At 33.8% G+C, this 17,943-nt stretch overlaps 1 pseudogene; it reads left to right on the forward strand.

The window, feature by feature from the left end:
• Positions 1–16,009: 16,009 nt before the first annotated feature.
• Positions 16,010–17,243, forward strand: LOC139112434 (uncharacterized; annotated as a pseudogene).
• The last annotated feature ends 700 nt before the right edge of the window (positions 17,244–17,943 follow it).

Consider the following 17,943-nt stretch of genomic DNA (forward strand, 5'->3'; position numbering starts at 1 on the left):
CACCCGCTCTCACCTGCCGCGCCCGACTTATTATGTGCTCCGCGCTAATTCGTCAAAATTCAGTAATTTCTTACTCGGTAACGGTTACGAATTTCACTAAATAATATCTGACTTTTCGATTTGTATTCCCGATATCTATCTACAGTTACCGGGAAGGAAACCTTATTTCAAACACCCTGTATATACAGGGTGTCCCATACTAAACGGACGTAATTTGAGAAGTAGGTAGAACTGGTCTAGACGAATAGAAAAGTCTTATATCATTTTGTAAAATTTTTATCCGTTATTGAGAAAAAAATTAATTTGTTTGGCGCAAGAGCGACAAGAAAGCCACGCGTGAGTAAGCGCGACAGACGAGTAGCTAAAAATGGTGCCGTCGCTTGTCGCGCTCATTCACGCGTAGCTTCCTTGTCGCTCTTGCGCTAGACAAATTAATTTTTTTCTCAATAATCATTGAGAATTTTGCAAAATGGTATAAGACTTTTTTATTTTTCTCACCAAGACCTACCTATTCCTACTCGGTGTGACACATTAAATGATACACGTTGTATATATCGGTAGTATGAGGAAACTAATTCTTTAATTCCTACAGATTATTATGCGGGTGTTGCTGTTATACTGTATATTTCGAACATTTTATATAATTTTTTGATCCAAACATACGCGCGCGCGCGCGCAACTGAAAACTGGCGATAACTTGAAAACAACGCATTTTCGTATTTATGTTTATATTGACTTTTTTTCTTGTTTTTGGTTCCTCATTCATCTCCCGAGCGATTGACCTCGACTTACGGAACACCCTGTATATACAAGGTGTCCCATAGTAAAGTATCGTAATTGCAGAAATAGGTAGGGCTTGTCACAACAAATAGAAAAGTCTGATACCATTTTGTAAAATTTTCAACCATTATTGAGAAAAAAATTAATTTGTCTAGCGCAAGAGCGACAAGGAAGCTACGCGTGAATGAGCGCGACAAGCGACGGCACCATTTTTAGCTACTCGTCTGTCGCGCTTACTCACGCGTGGCTTTCTTGTCGCTCTTGCGCCAAACAAATTAATTTTTTTCTCAATAACGGATAAAAATTTTACAAAATGATATAAGACTTTTCTATTCATCTTAACAAGCTCTACCTACTCCTGCAATTACGATATTTTACTATGGGACACCCTGTATACAGGGTGTCCGGTATAAGGTGTCCTTCCCGTAAACCATGGGTAGATGGGAAGAATACAAGTCGAAAAGTCCAATACCATTTTTCGAAATTCGTAATAGTTACCGAGTAAGAACGTCACAAAGTTTTAGCAAAAAACGTGGAGAAGGGGACGCGGGAGACGGGGTGCGCGGGGGGTAGGGAAAGAAAGTGGGGGCTGTATAATGAGAAACAGATTTAATGTGATGGCTTTAAGTAAATTAATAAAAATTATATTTGTAGCGGTTTAATAATTAAGATATTTTATTACACTTTTCTATATGTACAAACGTAAGGTTTTGTGCAGATAATTTTTTTTTTAGGTTATAATATACAGGGTGTCCGGTTCGTTTTGTCACTCCCGAAATTTTGGGGTAGACAATAATAATTCAAGGCGAAAAGTTCTATACAATTATGCAAAATTCGTCACCGTTGATTTTATAAAAATTATAATGTCTCGGCGAATGAACGCTAAGAAATCTATGGGCTGGGCGCGGCGATGGCATTGTTTAGTTTTCTGCAGAAAGTAGCCGAATCGAATAATAATGATTGGCGAGCGGGTTCGGCGAATGAGCTCTAAGCAACTTAGGGGCCGGCCGCGGCGGCGACGGTGTTTATAAAGATGTAATCTGAGTTAACTCAGAAGGAGACAATCGCGAGCGCATTTGTTTCATTTTTGCCGCAAAGATTTCAATACGTATCAAAGTATTTTGCGTTTTACATATAACATGCAGCAAAACTAACCATGTTATTACACTATATGTCATTTATTCTTAGCTATCTTGAGATTTTCGGATTTTAACAACAGTCCAACCAATCGCTTTCTAAATAAATTCCGTTAAAAGCTTGTATATTATTAACTGATTTCTTTCGAGAAAATTTTTGACATATATAATAGAATGGGCCCCATCCAACGCCCATTCTCGTGAGACGCACCAAATTAATACTTTTCGTCTCTCCGTTGCAATGTTACATTTAACACCTCTAACGTTTTTATAAAAATATTGGTCTCAGGCGCACAGCAGCCTTTTGTCGGCGCACAGCAGCCTTCTGTCTACGCACAGCAACCAATATTTAAAACCATCGCCCATTCTCGTGAGACGCACCAAATTAATATTTTTCGTCTCTCCGTTGCAATGTTACATTTGAGACCTGTAACGTTTTTAAAAAATAATGGTCTCAGGCGCTCAGCAACTTTTTGTCGGCGCACAGCAGCCTTCTATCTGCATACAGTAACCAATATTTTAATTATTTCGCAAAATTTCCTATTCAAAGATATTAATATTTTCTCATCTCATCATTGATTTAATCATTACGCAAGGTTTCTTATTCAGAGCTATTGAGATTCATTTTTTTAAGCAAAATTTTCATAAATGTCTAAACTAACTATCAATCAGATTTTATTTTATTTTTTTAATTAATTAAATAACTTATTGGTCTATGCTTGCAATTTGTTAAATAAATTTATTTTTTATCAATTTTTTGTAAAAAAAGTATATAAAGATCTTTAGCACCTCTGGGCCATTGTCTTTTTTTAATTCGCTCATTATCTATTTCAATCCAACTATTAGATTGTCTACAAATACTTCTATAATTTCCTTCTTCAATACTTGAACCATAATGAAATATAGCATTCATAACTTTATATGATTTTTCAGCTATTAATACTGTAGCCGTTGGAATCTGAGATATATTACATCTATGTATTGCTTTTACAACTTTATCGTTTTTTAACGAAAATATTGCAAAATGAATAATAATTATATCTTTTGTCAACGTTAATTCTTTTTTAAACAGTACACTATTTCCTGTACAATTATCACAAAACCCGTTATCAGTTTGATACCAATGAGAGTATGTAACATTAAATAAATCTTGTAGATTATAGCTCTGTTTGTTAAAATTAATAATAGGTATCGAAATAAATAAATTATTAGAACTAATTGTTTTTGTATATTGACACGTAACACACCGAATAGTAAAAGTTATTTCATGCTCTACTGACTCTCTTATACACTCGTACCTTGTACACATAGTTGTTAAAAACTTGATTCCATCTAGTTTTATATTCTTCGTAAACGATTCTCCTAAATCTTGTCGAACATCATATGTATTTAAATTACTCATTCCATATTCATACCGATGCATTAACATACGTAGAATATTTGATTTATCACAATTAAGCAGTTGCTTTCTAATAGGACTTAAATGAAATAGACATTGTATAACCGTATTAGCATAACATACAACATTTTCTGTATTTTCAAAACCACGTAAAACCCAAGTAGTATTTATTTGTAACGTTTGATTTTGCTCACCATTTTCTTGAACTGCTTCGACTAGTTTAGATTGTATCCATAGAATATCTTTCATTTTGATACGACGTTCCTTTTGCATAGTAATTATTTCTGCCTCTGGTTTGTACTTATATTTTAGTCGATTGTATTCGTCAATAGCTTTTTCGTCAGCTGTCACTTTGGAAGGATCAAAGTTAATCAAATGCAATCCTTCCACAGTTGTTACTCCAGACAATGCAACGTAAGATTGACCACAATTAAATATAGAATTGCCTATATCAATAACAGCAGTCTGTAAACTCAATCCTTGACTTTTATGAATAATTATTCCATAACTCAGACACAGTAGAAATTGTTTTCTTACAACAAATGCTTTATCCACCACTTCAAATTTAACTTTTACTCTTTCTATCAAATATTCTAATCCTGAAGGTAAAAGCAATTTAATTTTTTCCACACAATCAGTAGATATATCTCGTACAACTGAAACTACTGTAGCTATTGTACCGTTCACCAGACCCAAAGTAGCATCGATATTACGCCTTATCATAACTTTTGCTCCAATTTTAATTACAATTTCTTTTGAAAGTCCAGCAGTTTTAGAATTATCATCGTCATTATTCGATAATACTTTTAATATTTTTTTTTTAAATATGAAGTACAGTCAATTGTATCTTCAGCAATTAGTAATATCTCTTTTGAATCAATGCGACTTAACATAACTGTATTGAGAGCGTCACACATATGACGTGCAGGTAGTAGACAAACAGCGTCCGATGAACATTTAATAATAAAATCGCTTAATTCCTTTAATCTGGATTCCAAAGAATCACCTTTAAAAATTATTTTTCTATTTTCAAGTACGACACGATCAGTCGTTGTCAATGTACCAGTACGAATTCTCGACAACAATTGCCTATATGTATCGTCTTCTCGCTGACGCATATTAATCGTCAATTCATCGTAATGAAATAACGTAAACCACAAATTAATAGCAGTTAAAGAACCAATGCATTTGTTAATTTTATCATTTGATAATTGCGCAAAAATACAATCTTCACGTACAAAAGGCAATTGAAGTAAATCGCCAAATAAAAGAATGTGTTTTTTACCAAACCAACCATCTTTAACGTTATTTGTATCAAATATTTTTGTCAATCGAAAATGTATATACATTAAAACCCAATTTGACATCATTGACACTTCATCAATTACAAAGAGAACAACTTCTTTAAGTTCAGTTCGTAAAACTTTTAATACATGATTAGACAATGGTTTATACTTTGAAGTCTGACCATGTTCAACAGGTAATTGAAGTAATCTGTGAACAGTCAAACCATCAATGTTAAACGCTGCTATACCAGTAGGTGCTGCTAAAGCGGTATCTTTGTTGAGATTATGTTTAATCCAACATTTAATTGTTTTAATTAAGAAACTTTTTCCAGTTCCACCTTCTCCACTAACCTATAAACGTAATATCGAATCTCTCGACCTTACCGTATCAATGACTCTATCAAATACTCTTAGTTGATCCGCATTTAATTTTGCTCTCATTTCTGAAACATCGATATTATCTATTTTCTCACCAAGATCTCTAAAATCTTGCATCGCTTCACCAGCTTCTATATTTTGAATACCAATCGGATTATCAGGATCATCCTGAGACACATTCTTTTGTTGTAATTCTTCATCAACTTGCTGAACCAACTGTTTTGCATTTTCAAATGCTTTTTGCAATTCTTGTACTTTTTCATGATATTGCAATGCCTCTGTAAGATGTAATTTTGCTTTTACAAATGCTTCTGCATAAGTGTCACAATTATCTTTAAGATCTTCTAAATTTCGTCATGGTTTAAACATAAGCAGTAAAGAAAAGAAGTAATCTTCGGGCTGTGTTTCAACATTGTATTTATAGTGATTAATAAGACATGTACATCGTCGTCGTTTAAGAAAATGTTTACTATCTATTTTGTAATATTCAATTAAATTATTCTTTGGTTCAGTTGTCGTGACATCATACCACTTTGCGAACTCGTATGTTACGTTCAGGCCGTTGATTATTAAAGATAGGAGGAAAGGATGAGGCAGGTCTGGGTAACTTGACCTTATAATCTCGAGATACACAGCAAATAGTGTACTCGAGATACCGTTCACACCGAAAGCTACGATAAGAGTCAATGCCTCGAGAGACAATATGACGTCTTATCTAAGCTGCGTGACCGGTGGCCGCTAATTTTGATAAAGTGATAAAAGTATCACCTATTATCAGGGATGGGGCCGGTGCGACTTATAACTAAAATAATCTGAGAAGGCAGAATTATAAAAAAACAAAAACAAAATATATTTCTTAAAGTTACAATATAATCCGTATACAACTTTTTAATTAATTAAAATTAGTATCCACAAAGATGACTTTAAGGAACAGGAGGAGAGAAAAAGGTAGGCAGGTGTGATTCAGGAAGAATGAAAGGAGTTTGATTTCAGGATGATAAACAAAAATGACAGGATCGTTGTCGGAAAGGTTGTATTCTGTTTTAAAAGCTGGAGGAAAGAAGGATTGAGGTTCCTGAGTTTCTTGAGGTGGGTGAGGGTATTTATCGGCTATCTTGTCGAGGAAATGTCGGTAACTGGAATTAGGTAGAGCTGCGAATGGAGAGGAAAAAGAATGGGAAAAACTCGGGAGAGGAACCGGAGGAAAAATATTAGAAGTAAACGAGGGAAGGCGGTGAGGTGACGCGATCGGCGATAGAGAAAACGATGAGCCTTGGGCCTCGCAATAATCCGCGTACAATCGGAGCTCGGGGTAGCACACTTTACAATTGTAACTTCCGCCGCATGGCATGGGAAGTTTTCTCTTTAATTCAGTAAGTAAGTAGTCGTATTCCGACGTATTCTTATCAGAGTCAGCGGAAGTGCGTGGACAAGTTCGGCTCACTATAAATGAGCGAATCGATTTAATAATTGTTTTACGGAAACTCGAAAAAAGTGAGAATCAGACTTACTACTTAGGCGGGTTAATAAACAGGCAAAGTTTATAGTGTCAAACGTTCCTCTGGCGGAGCAGTAGATTCGTGATTCCGGTGGAAGTTCGGCGGATTTGAGCAGCTCGTGGATCGGCTGGTTTGAGCGGCTAGCGGATCGGTTGGTTCTTCCTTCGGTTTAGAGCACTCACGAATCGCGGTTAAAATAATGCCAGGTATCAAGAGACTTTTTAGAATGAATGAATGTTCCGCCCGCTCGCGCTTTTTATATGATTCAAAAGGGCGTTGTTTACGGGTGCCGTGCGCACCGCTTATCGTAGGGCAGTCTGATTCATTTTTCCGAATTTTCCGTTGTTATGACTCTTTTCTTAAAAACAATCCACTTGACCTTTCATTTATTGTTAGTCATCTCTGTGAATTTAGAATGTTCTGGAAAGAAAGAAATTAAAAGGGCGTGGACGTAACACGTAAAAAGACACTGATTCCAATTTTTCCACTCTATTTGGATAATAATCATCTACTAAAGCCGGGCAAAATAAATCTGTGGATTATTCATCTAGAGCTTCAATCTCTTTACGACTTTTTAATTTTTTCTGTCGTATACGATTAACGTTCAACCATTTAATAGTTGTATTACGATCAGTTCCATATAAAGGAATACTTATTAATGTATCTGCAGCTTCAAGAGCTTCACATTCCCTATTAGTTATAGATCGTAAACCATAATTCAAGAGAACACTGGCCAATGATTTATTTTTATTATTTTTAAAACTCTCAAGATCAAAGTTAGATAATTCACTTTTACCCGCTTTATTTACATACTTAGTAACATACCATGTAAGCAAGGTCGACTTTTCACCAATAAATTGTATATCCATATTTCCTTCCTATGCAGTAAGAAGCACGGGATTATAATCATTAATATCAACTTCATCTTCTGTTCTAGGAAGATCATACAATCTACTTTTATGTTTCAATTGCTTTCTACCTGCTATTGCAGTTGCTACATCTCTCATATACAATGTTTCAGTAACAGATCGTGAAAATCCAAAACGACACCTACGAATAACTTTTCGTCCTACTTTTCTCGATCGTAGACAATAATCATTATGTCTGTGTCGTTGATGTTTATCAACACAACCGTACAATAATGGTGTGTTGTAATCCGAACCCCGTTACAACACGGAACATGACGCAAAGCATTTCGGCATAAGATCTCGTAATAAAATAACATCAAAGGATGCGATATCAGCAAACCTCCTTAAGCAATTAAATAATAAGAAATAAAAGAGAGAAACAATTGCGAGAACTTATTGCCGAAATCGCTAAGGTTCCATTCGCCGAACAACCGAAGTTCGGCATTGCAACCCGATGACGCCAAGGCCCAGCGTCACTATTAAATAACCGCGGACCGTCACGGGCGGGCAGTCACATCAGAGTCCGTGTAGTAAAACGATACCGCGTAGTGATTCAAGTTCGGTCGCGTGCCGTGAAAGAGGAGACCTCGCGGAGCCGAGGACGCGTGACAACGCCGGAACGCGCACCGAACCAACCAAGGAAAAATAGAGAGAAGCAAAGGAATTATAACATAGAATCAAATACAAACGAAGTATATTTCTTTATTTAAACCTTATCGCCCTCTCCCATCGGATCCCGAAGGACGGACCCCGTGCACCGGCTGCGGTGCAACAGGTGCAATATTTTTATCTGGCTTTTTGCAGCTAATGTATTGCGAAATAAATTTTAAAACTTCTTCTACAGAAGATTCTCCAAAAATTGGTGGATTTTTTATCCAAATTAATAAATGAAAATGTTGTATGCCTCTACTTTGATATTCTCGTCGCCAAAAATAGTGCGTTACTTCTCCGATCGGAAAATCTTTCAAACAAATAAAATATATCATCGCTCGAAATTTATTATCAAGAAATCTCGACGTTGATACAGGATCTTTAGCAACAAGTACACTAGTACTCAACGAAGAATCTTGCCATCCATTAACTTCACGAATATATTCACCTAAATCGTCCCATAACCATTCACTAGGACTTAACGTTAAGAACCATGTTGCAGGTCCGTAATGTCGAGCCATACAATCTAAATCGCTTCTTGGTCGACGCCAATATTGCTCTGTATTTCGAAGTACGGAAAATATAGTATTTAAATTAGACTTCAACAGTTCTTTCGACATAGCTTTTAAATACTCCGCAGCCGTATAACGGCTTTGTGGATCAACTATATTTATTTTATGATAAATTCCACGTCGTAATTGACGAATATTTGCTTTATTTAACAAATAAAATAAGTATTGTTGATTTAATCTAAAACGTGGATGCTTAGACGTTAAACGACATTTAATATATTCATGCTCTTGAAGTTTGATCGGTCTTTTTTCGTCATATTCTTCATTCGAACCAAACGGATATAAATCTGAAAAACACATCAAATCCAAATTCTTTTCATGATTATCTAAAGGTACATCTTGAATTTTTAGCATTTGATACAAAGCAGTTGCAGTTTTATTTTCTTTTTTTTTCATATAATGGATACATAGTATATTGCTCGTAGTAACTCTCATTGTCATCTTTTTGAGTCAACATAGCCTTGCGCTGATGTAATTGAACTTCATCATCTGTCATCTTTTGCGTTTGCAAATTGGAATTATTTAAATTATTTTCTTCATTAAATGGAGCTTCTGTATCATTTTTTGTTTCTTGTGCCTGAAATTCTACGTTATTAAGACTTCCTAAATTTAATTGAACATGTGTTATGGGCAGTACAATGCCAGAATTTAAAAAGTTACGAACTTTCAACCATTTTAAAGCTTGATATATTTTTTTTAAATCCACTAAATCTTCCCAAATAATTTTTGATTTAGTTGGAATATTTCTAACTAAGATACATAATTCGTAATTTAAATTTATTGGATCAATTTTTGAACATAATTTATTAAAAGTTTCTTCTAAAGGAATTGGTAAATGAAAAGTTGAACCTTTAACTTTTTGTATTTTTTGTCTTTCTGGAATTACCTTATGAAAAACTGTTCCCATTTTAACCACAGTCTGAAAAGCTTTAGCTCTCTGTATAAGTATTTTCTCAAATTCGTTAAGAGAAGATATACACTCCGGTACATCATTTGCAAATAAATTATTTAGAATACAATAAGCAGGTAACAGTCCGCTACGAAATTTCTTATCACAATAATGACATATGTATTCAGGATTAATTTTTTGTTGATTTACATATGCCATTAAATCGTTCCAAATTGGATTACTTCTACGTGTTTGAACTTTATTATTATTAACTTTAGAAATATTTTTCTTGTAACAAAGTCGTTCACACGATATACAAATATATCGTATTGTATCAAGAGAACGTTTCTTCAAAGCTTTAAACGCATTTTGATATTTAGAAATAATATCATCATCGCTCATAATTGTATCACTTTGCTGATGCTTGTATATATCCGCTAATTCTTGTGCTGAACGTATAATTTCCTGTAATTTATCAACTTCACCACAAGTTAATGCTTCGTCCAACTGTAACATTTTTTGATAAGAGCTATAAAGTTGGTAAAGCAAACGTCTAATATATCTCACTTTTGGGAAAAGCGGTGATAATAATTGAACTGGGATAAACATAGCTTTACAAAGATTTAAATTAATGTAACAGCTATGTGCGTGACTCTTTTTAGCATTTTCTAAATTTTTGTCAAAAATTGTTACAGTGCAATCGTGAATTCTTTGCATTAGTTCCGGAATTTTCCTCAAAGTACACTCATTTATAGCTTCTAACAATTTTTGATATCGTTCGATTAGAAGCGGATCATTAACTTTACATAAAGTACCGCATAACCACGATTTTTTTGCTCGAGCTTCTACCAAAGGTAACGTATTAACAATTTGTCCTCTCGTATTTAACATTAAAGGTTCCGTTACATTAACTTCGGATGAATTAATATCACAATACGTCGAATCAACGAAATAATTTTCAAACGAAACTGTATGTCTAGATATACCACATAATGCACTTATTTTGTTATCAACTGTAATACATTCTGCAGCAACAGACAAACATGTTTCAGATCTATTTTTGAGTTTAGCTAATATTTTATACATATCACGAACAAAAGTATCTCTAATATTGAAACACCACCGAACAATTTGTTCTGCTTTCAATCTTTTTTCAATATAAGATTTATTACTATTAGTAATACCTTGTTTGTATAAAATATGTATCACATATGTCTCAAAAGAATTATGAGTTCTTAAATAATTTGTGGATCTAAATTTTGCATATTTTTTTAAAATATTTTTGACAAAATTACTCTTTTCCACTGCAACTGTGTACTCTAATATTTGTTTCTGGTAGTATTTCTTATTATAAAGCCACTTACGCTCCGAGTGCAACCTGTAGAACGCTTTTTGTTTTTTTTGCTCATGCTCTGAATTGAAAAAATAAAATATTTGTTTTCGTAAATGTTCTTTTTCTTTATTTTTTATGTATAGACATTGTTTTTTTATGCGATAAATTTCTTTTTTCCGTGCATAATTTTCTCTCCGTTTAGCAAGCTTATATTCATTACTATTTTCACAGTCTTCTTTCTGTTTAGCACGTTTATTTTTTCTCTTATTATGTTTACATGGTTTTCTCTGTTTAACAATATTATTAACCGAATCTTCTTCATATTTACGCTGCTTTTCAGCACCTTTATTTTTTTCATCTTCATAATTTTGACAGCGTTTTATAGCACATCTCTTTAAATTTTGTGCATAATTCACTTGGTCTTTATCATGTACATTGTCTTCTTGCTGACATTGTTTATTTTTATTAATATTATTTAATTTTTGTAATTGCTTCTTATCATATTGTCGTTTTATACGTTTCTTTGTTGCGTCTAACTCTTTTGCTCTTACTACAGCTAATGGTAACACTTTCTGTATTACGCCACATTGCAAATCTTGTGGAAAATGCTCTATCATATTAGATTCAAAAATTTTTAATAAATGCGAACGCATTTTACTCCAATCATACTTTACTTTCTCGGGTTTGATATTGAATAATAACGACACGGCGAAAGCTATGGCAAAAACACCGCAATCGTCACTTTTTGGTTGTTTCTGAACAGAAGGAAATATAATTGAATTCTTTTTTTGAAAATTATATGTTGGAAACAACCTTGATAACATTATTAAATGATCTTCATGTACATTGTTTAAATTTAATGAATCATAAATAAATATACGTTTTGTATTGTAATAACTACATACCCAATATTGTTGACTATATAATATTTGTATATGTTTTTTGTTCGGAGAGACAGGATTTATTGTTTGTGGTAATTGTATCCGCCACGTTGAAACAGGTTTATAATCTGAATGGTTTTCTAACACATTGTTAAAATGATCCATATGGACATCACTTAACCAATCTCCCCGAGTAATTTCATCTTTTTCTTTAAGTTGTAAAATGACTTTTTTTTGTTTTAAAAACATGTTATTTCTATTACTAATTTATATTTATAAACAACAAAGCAATCGTTTTGTGCAGGCACACAACGGTCTGTATTTTTTGGCACAAAAGCAGACTATTATCTTTGGTGCAGATACAACGTATAATCTTTGGCACAGAAATAGCCTATGTTTTGGCACAGAAGTAGCCTATATTCTTTGGCGCAAATAAAGTATATATTCTTGGGTACAAATGCAGTCTATATTTTTTGGCGCAAATGCAGCCTATATTCTTAGGCGCAACTGCAGCCTATATTCTTTGGCGCAAATGCAGCCTTTATTCTTAGGCGCAACTGCAGCCTATATTCTTTAGCGCAAATGCGGCCTATACTCTTTGACGCACAGCTGCCTACGATTGTAAGCGCACAGCCGCCTACGATTGTAAGCGCACAGCAGCCTACGTTAGTAAGCGCACAGCCGCCTACGTTAGTAAGCGCACAGCAGCCTACGTATGTAAGCACACAGCCACCTACTATTGTAAGCGCACAGCAGCCTACGATTGTAAGCGCACAGAAGCCTACGTATGTAAGCGCACAGCTGCCTACAATTGTAAGCGCACAACCGCTTTTATTTAAAAAAAATCCTCCAAATTAACCTAATATTATTTTTTAAAAATCCTCCAAATCGACCTGAAAAAAAGAAATTGCATTCATAACTTAAAAAACGTAGCGTGTGGAGAGAACGGAGCGTATGGTAAGAATAAATAACGAGGAAAGAACGGAGCGTGTGAAAAGAACAGAGCGTGCAAAGAGAATGGAGTGTACGGAAAATAAGGAAAGCGCGGAGAAAAGAGAACAGATAGCGCGAAAAAAACGGAGCGTACGGATAGAACAGAGCATACAGATAGATCGAATAGCGCGGAAAAAACGGAGCGTACGGATAGAACGAAACGTACGAATAGAACGAAGCTTACGGATAAAACGAATAGCGCGGAAAGAACGGAGCTTACAGATAGAACGATAGCGCGGAGAAAACAGAGCATACCGACAAAACGGATAGCGCGGAGGAAACAGAGCGTGCAGAAAGAAAGGATAGCTCGGCGCGTTTTTTGGTTAATTCAGCCAATCAGAAGCGATTCAGCCAATCAGAAGCGGAAAGAGTACAAGAAAGCGAAAGAAAATAATTAACAATCATTAATTATTTACAACCGAAATGCTACAAGCGCGTTTTTTAGTTAAATCAGCCAATCAGAAGCGATTCAGCCATTCAGAAGCGCAAAAAGTACAAAGAAGCGATAGAGAAGAGATAACAGTAAACAAGAAAGCGAAAGAAAATAAATAAGTCATTAATTGCGTAAATTTACAACTGAAATGCTACAACCGCGTTTTTTGATAAATTCAACCAATTAGAAGCGAATCAGCCAATCAGAAGTAAGAAAAGTACAAAAAAAGCGAAAGAGAATAATTAATAGTCATTAATTGCAAAAATTTACAACCGATATGCTGAACGCGCCTTTTTTGGTTAATTCAGCCAATCAGAAGCGATTCAGCAAATCAGAAGCAAGAAAAATACAAAAAAGCGAAAAAGAATAATTAAGTCATTAATGCAAAATATTACAATTGAAATGCTTTAAGCGCATTTTTTGAGAATAATTAATAGTCATTTTTCGCAAAAATTTACAATTGAAATGCTACTAGTGCGTTTTTTGGTTAATTCAGCCAATCAAAAGCGATTCAGCCTATCAGAAGCCAGAAAAATACGAGAAAGCGAAAGAGAATAATTAATAGTCATTATTTGCAAAAATTTACAATTGAAATGCTACAAGCGCGTTTTTTGGGTAATTCAGCCAATCAGAAGCAAGAAAAATACAAGAAACCGAAAGAAAATAATTAACAATCATTAATTATTTACAACCAAAATGCTACAAGCGGGTTTTTTAGTTAAATCAGCCAATCAGAAGCGATTCAGCCATTCAGAAGCGCAAAAAGTACAAAAAAGCGATAGAGAAGAGATAACAGTCAACAAGAAAGCGAAAGAAAATAAATAACAGTCATTAATTGCATAAATTTACAATTGAAATGCTACAAGCGCGTTTTTTGGTTAATTCAGCCAATCACAAGCGATTCAGCCAATCAGAAGCAAGAAAAATACGAGAAAGCAAAAGAGAATAAATAATAGTCATTATTTGCAAAAATTTACAATTGAAATGCTACAAGCGCGTTTTTTGGTTAATTTAGCCAATCAGAAACGATTCAGCCAATCAGAAACAACAAAAATACAAGAAACCGAAAGAGAATAATTAATAGTCATTAATTGCAAAAATTTACAATTGAAATGCTACAAGCGCGTTTTTTGGTTAATTCAGCCAATCAAAACCTGAAGCAAGGCAGCTAGATGATGAGACTAAGAAAGTACTTGGTGAAAACTCAGAATCTGGAAAGCAAAAAGATTTTGTTCTTCATTCGGATTTAGTTTCCAGATGTGCGAAATGAACTTAAGAAGGTCTAAAGAAAGAATGTAAGACTCAGATACTAGCAAAATATTCTAGAAAAAGGAATCTCATACTAGAAGCTCCTGCGTTAAATGCAGAGATTGCCACAACATTGAATTAAACAGGAACTAACAAGGAAGGTTAGGCAACCCAAAAATTAAAAAAAATATGATACTTTGTGTGCATGTAGAGTAGTTCATCTGTAACACAAAACTATTTTTTGTTTGTGCTAAATTTCACTTTAAAGAGGTGAAACCACCCCTTACAAATAGAAGGGTTATTTGCTTTTTTCGGTATAACTCGAAAACTATTTAAGATATCAAAAAAAGTTTTATACAAAAGTTTTATAGTGAAAACAACTATATTTAACTGCAGTAACAGAATTAGATAAAAAAAAATTGTTAACAAAATTGTTTATAAAATTACAAAAATAGATTTTTTTTTATTCTATTATTGCAGTTAAACGGAGGTATTTCTACAATAAAACTTTTGTATAAAACTTTTTTTGATATCTTCAATAGTTTCCGAGTTGTATGGAGGAAAGTGAAAAATCTCTACAAATGAAAATACTTTATTTCCGTAAAAATTATTTTTAAGCCGCAGTTAAAAAACTTTTAATTTATTTGTGTTTAAAATAAAACATAAATTTTGGTATAATATTTCAGGCGCCGTCGCGACGCGCCGTTAATACGAGATTTCCGGCGTACTATTTCGTTAACAAAGAAATTGTTTCAAATTTTTATTGTGTGCCCCATCTTGAGCCTGGCATTAGCAAACGCTAATGAAAACTGAGCTGCCTAGTTCTCTGAGCGTCGGGAACCCCCAAAGATAACGTTTAAGAACAAAGGATTTTGCTGCAGATTCCTGCGACTTTTCCGACCCAGCGTCAGTCTCACTACGCTAGTTCGACGACTAACATCGCGAATCAAGCTTAGATTCTTTAACGCTCGCTTTATCGTACTGAAAGCAAATAAATTGCATTGCAAGTGAAGCAAGAACAATTTAATCCGTTCTTTTTTATAACAACCTAAACATCCTAGCACTCGCTCGCTCGTGTTCGCGGTAACAATTTGTTACTCTATGTGCGTAAAGTTTCGTCTTATAAGAACGATTTAATCAGATTAATACGCTCAATAATCATAATAAGATTTCCATCAAAAAACGTTAGAGAATCTTAAAATATTCAACATTGTGAAACTTTGTGTGCAATAATTCATCTTTAATATAAAACTTTTTTGTTCGTGCTTCAATTCGAGTGACTTATTATAAAATTGAAAGTAAATGTGAACATTGCGTGATCTGTCGAATAACAAGAAATAACAACAAAAATGAAACGGAGTCAGGTTGTGTCGATAACCTTGTCAAACTTTCCGATAACTTGATGCGGATGTTTTCACTCTTTTATTTATCACATAAATAACACTATATTACATTATTGCAAACAAAAATGATATCAAGTTATCTAATAAAAGTGAGTTTTATTGTGTCTTTTGATTTATATAAATATTTCAGAAATATTATTCCCAGTTTCACTTAAGGCATTAATCTGTCATTATTATATTGAAAAGTTTGTGATCTTTTCAGGATAGAATTTTCTTTAATATGACATTGTTCAATATTGTAAACGCAATTAATATGTTAACAACGACATTTCAAATTGCAAGTATCACACAAACACCATTAACTTCATTTGAAATTGAAGTATATAATGAAATTCGTGACATTATACAAAAATGTCAAGATACACGTTCAATATCATTATTTGAACGTGATTACATGCTTGATTTTGCTGATCCATCAGAACCGCACGATGTACAAGTTGTAGAGTATATTACACCAGCAGAAAGAGAAGACACATTTGAATTTGAAGAATGCATAATTGATGATGAAGGTAAAGCGATCGGTTTTCATTACAAAAGAAAAACTGTTGAATTTTAGAAAAGCGGAAAAAACACACGTCGAACTTTAAGTAGTGTACAAAACCGTTTTCGCAAAGTTAAATCGTTACATCAGCTACGTAGATGGGAAATGAGTATAGAGAAAAGTGAAACAAATGCAGACAAATTTGCATTTATAACGGAATATGTACTGCAAAAGTTTGAAGAAGCTTGTGATAGAAAAACTATTATACATGATATAAAGCTTCGAAATTAGGGAAACTTACATCTAAACATTTTTAAACTTGGTTTAGCGAAGTACCTACCGAATACTGGTCGTAAAAGCATGCTACTACTTGACTCGTGGACGGAACACTGCCCAAGCCAGGTGCAGCAATTGATTCTAAAAGAAAAAGAAGTACAAATTGTAACCATTCCAAAAAAGACGACGGGTATGATTCAACCATTAGATGTGTTTGGATTCCAGATTTGGAAAAATTTTGTACGCACATTTTCAGATAATGTAATTTTCCAAGAGAGAGATGTCAATTTGCATTCCCGTAATAAAATAATAAAGTTGCAATCACTAACGCACAATCAGCTTTCTTCACCTAGGTTCAAAAATCTTTTCAAATATGCTTGGTTTAAAAGCGGATATGTAGAAACGCATCCTGGAAAATTTCAAAATCCAGTGGATTTCTGTTACTTTAAAAATGAAAAACATATACCTAAATGTAAAATTTGTAGAATGAATGCTTTTATACACTGTGCATGGTATAGTGAATATTTCTGTTTTAACCATTTTTATGAAGAATATTGTACTATTTATAATCCGTAATTTTTAGCATATCTACCGTTTTACACTTGAACATTTCTTACAATGTATAATTATGAAACGCATGTACAAACAGTGAAGGTAAACGTTTTAAGTACGTACAAATAATCTGTTTAAATAAATGAAAAACAATGCAAATTTATAGAAATTATAATTCAAACATTGTTATATTTTCATACAAATTTCCTCATTAATATTTTAAGAGTCAAGAATCAGAAACATCCGCATCAAGTTGTTACGTCTCCGACTCCGCGTCTTTTTTTTTCGACACATATTAGAAAATTTAGTTAAGGGGAAGGTATACCGTAGTCCATTGTAATACAAAAAAAAACTTCAGAACTTTCTAAAAAGACAATTCTTAAAACTAACATATTCCGGTACTGGTTATTGCGTGAAAACATAAAAAACATGCAAGAAATTGTAAACGGGCGCCAGCAAAAACCAGACAAAAGAAATTTATCTGGACATGACAAAAAATCAAACCTAAAGGCTCATAAATATTTCAAACTCTGATTAGAATGTCCATCGTAGGAAAAGAAAAAATAACTTTTTTTTTAAATGTAATTGCGCGTGGATCCGGAGCCTTAGAAAAACCAAGGGCGCGAGAGGCCCGTAATTTCCGGAGTATGTGGTGCGGACAAAAGCAATAAAATCAGGTAACACAATGAGTCATACCGATGGTAAAAGTTTTCCCGCCATTTCTCTAAAAATGTTAATAATATTATAGAAGGTTCGGAAGGGATAACTCTCTGAGGCGGAGCCTCTTATAAACATTTTATTTCCAAAAATTAATGGATCTCAGGAACTCCTCACCAAAATCTAAA

This window comes from Cardiocondyla obscurior, linkage group LG28 (genome assembly GCF_019399895.1).
Source record: "Cardiocondyla obscurior isolate alpha-2009 linkage group LG28, Cobs3.1, whole genome shotgun sequence".
Classification (NCBI taxonomy): Eukaryota; Metazoa; Arthropoda; class Insecta; order Hymenoptera; family Formicidae; genus Cardiocondyla; species Cardiocondyla obscurior.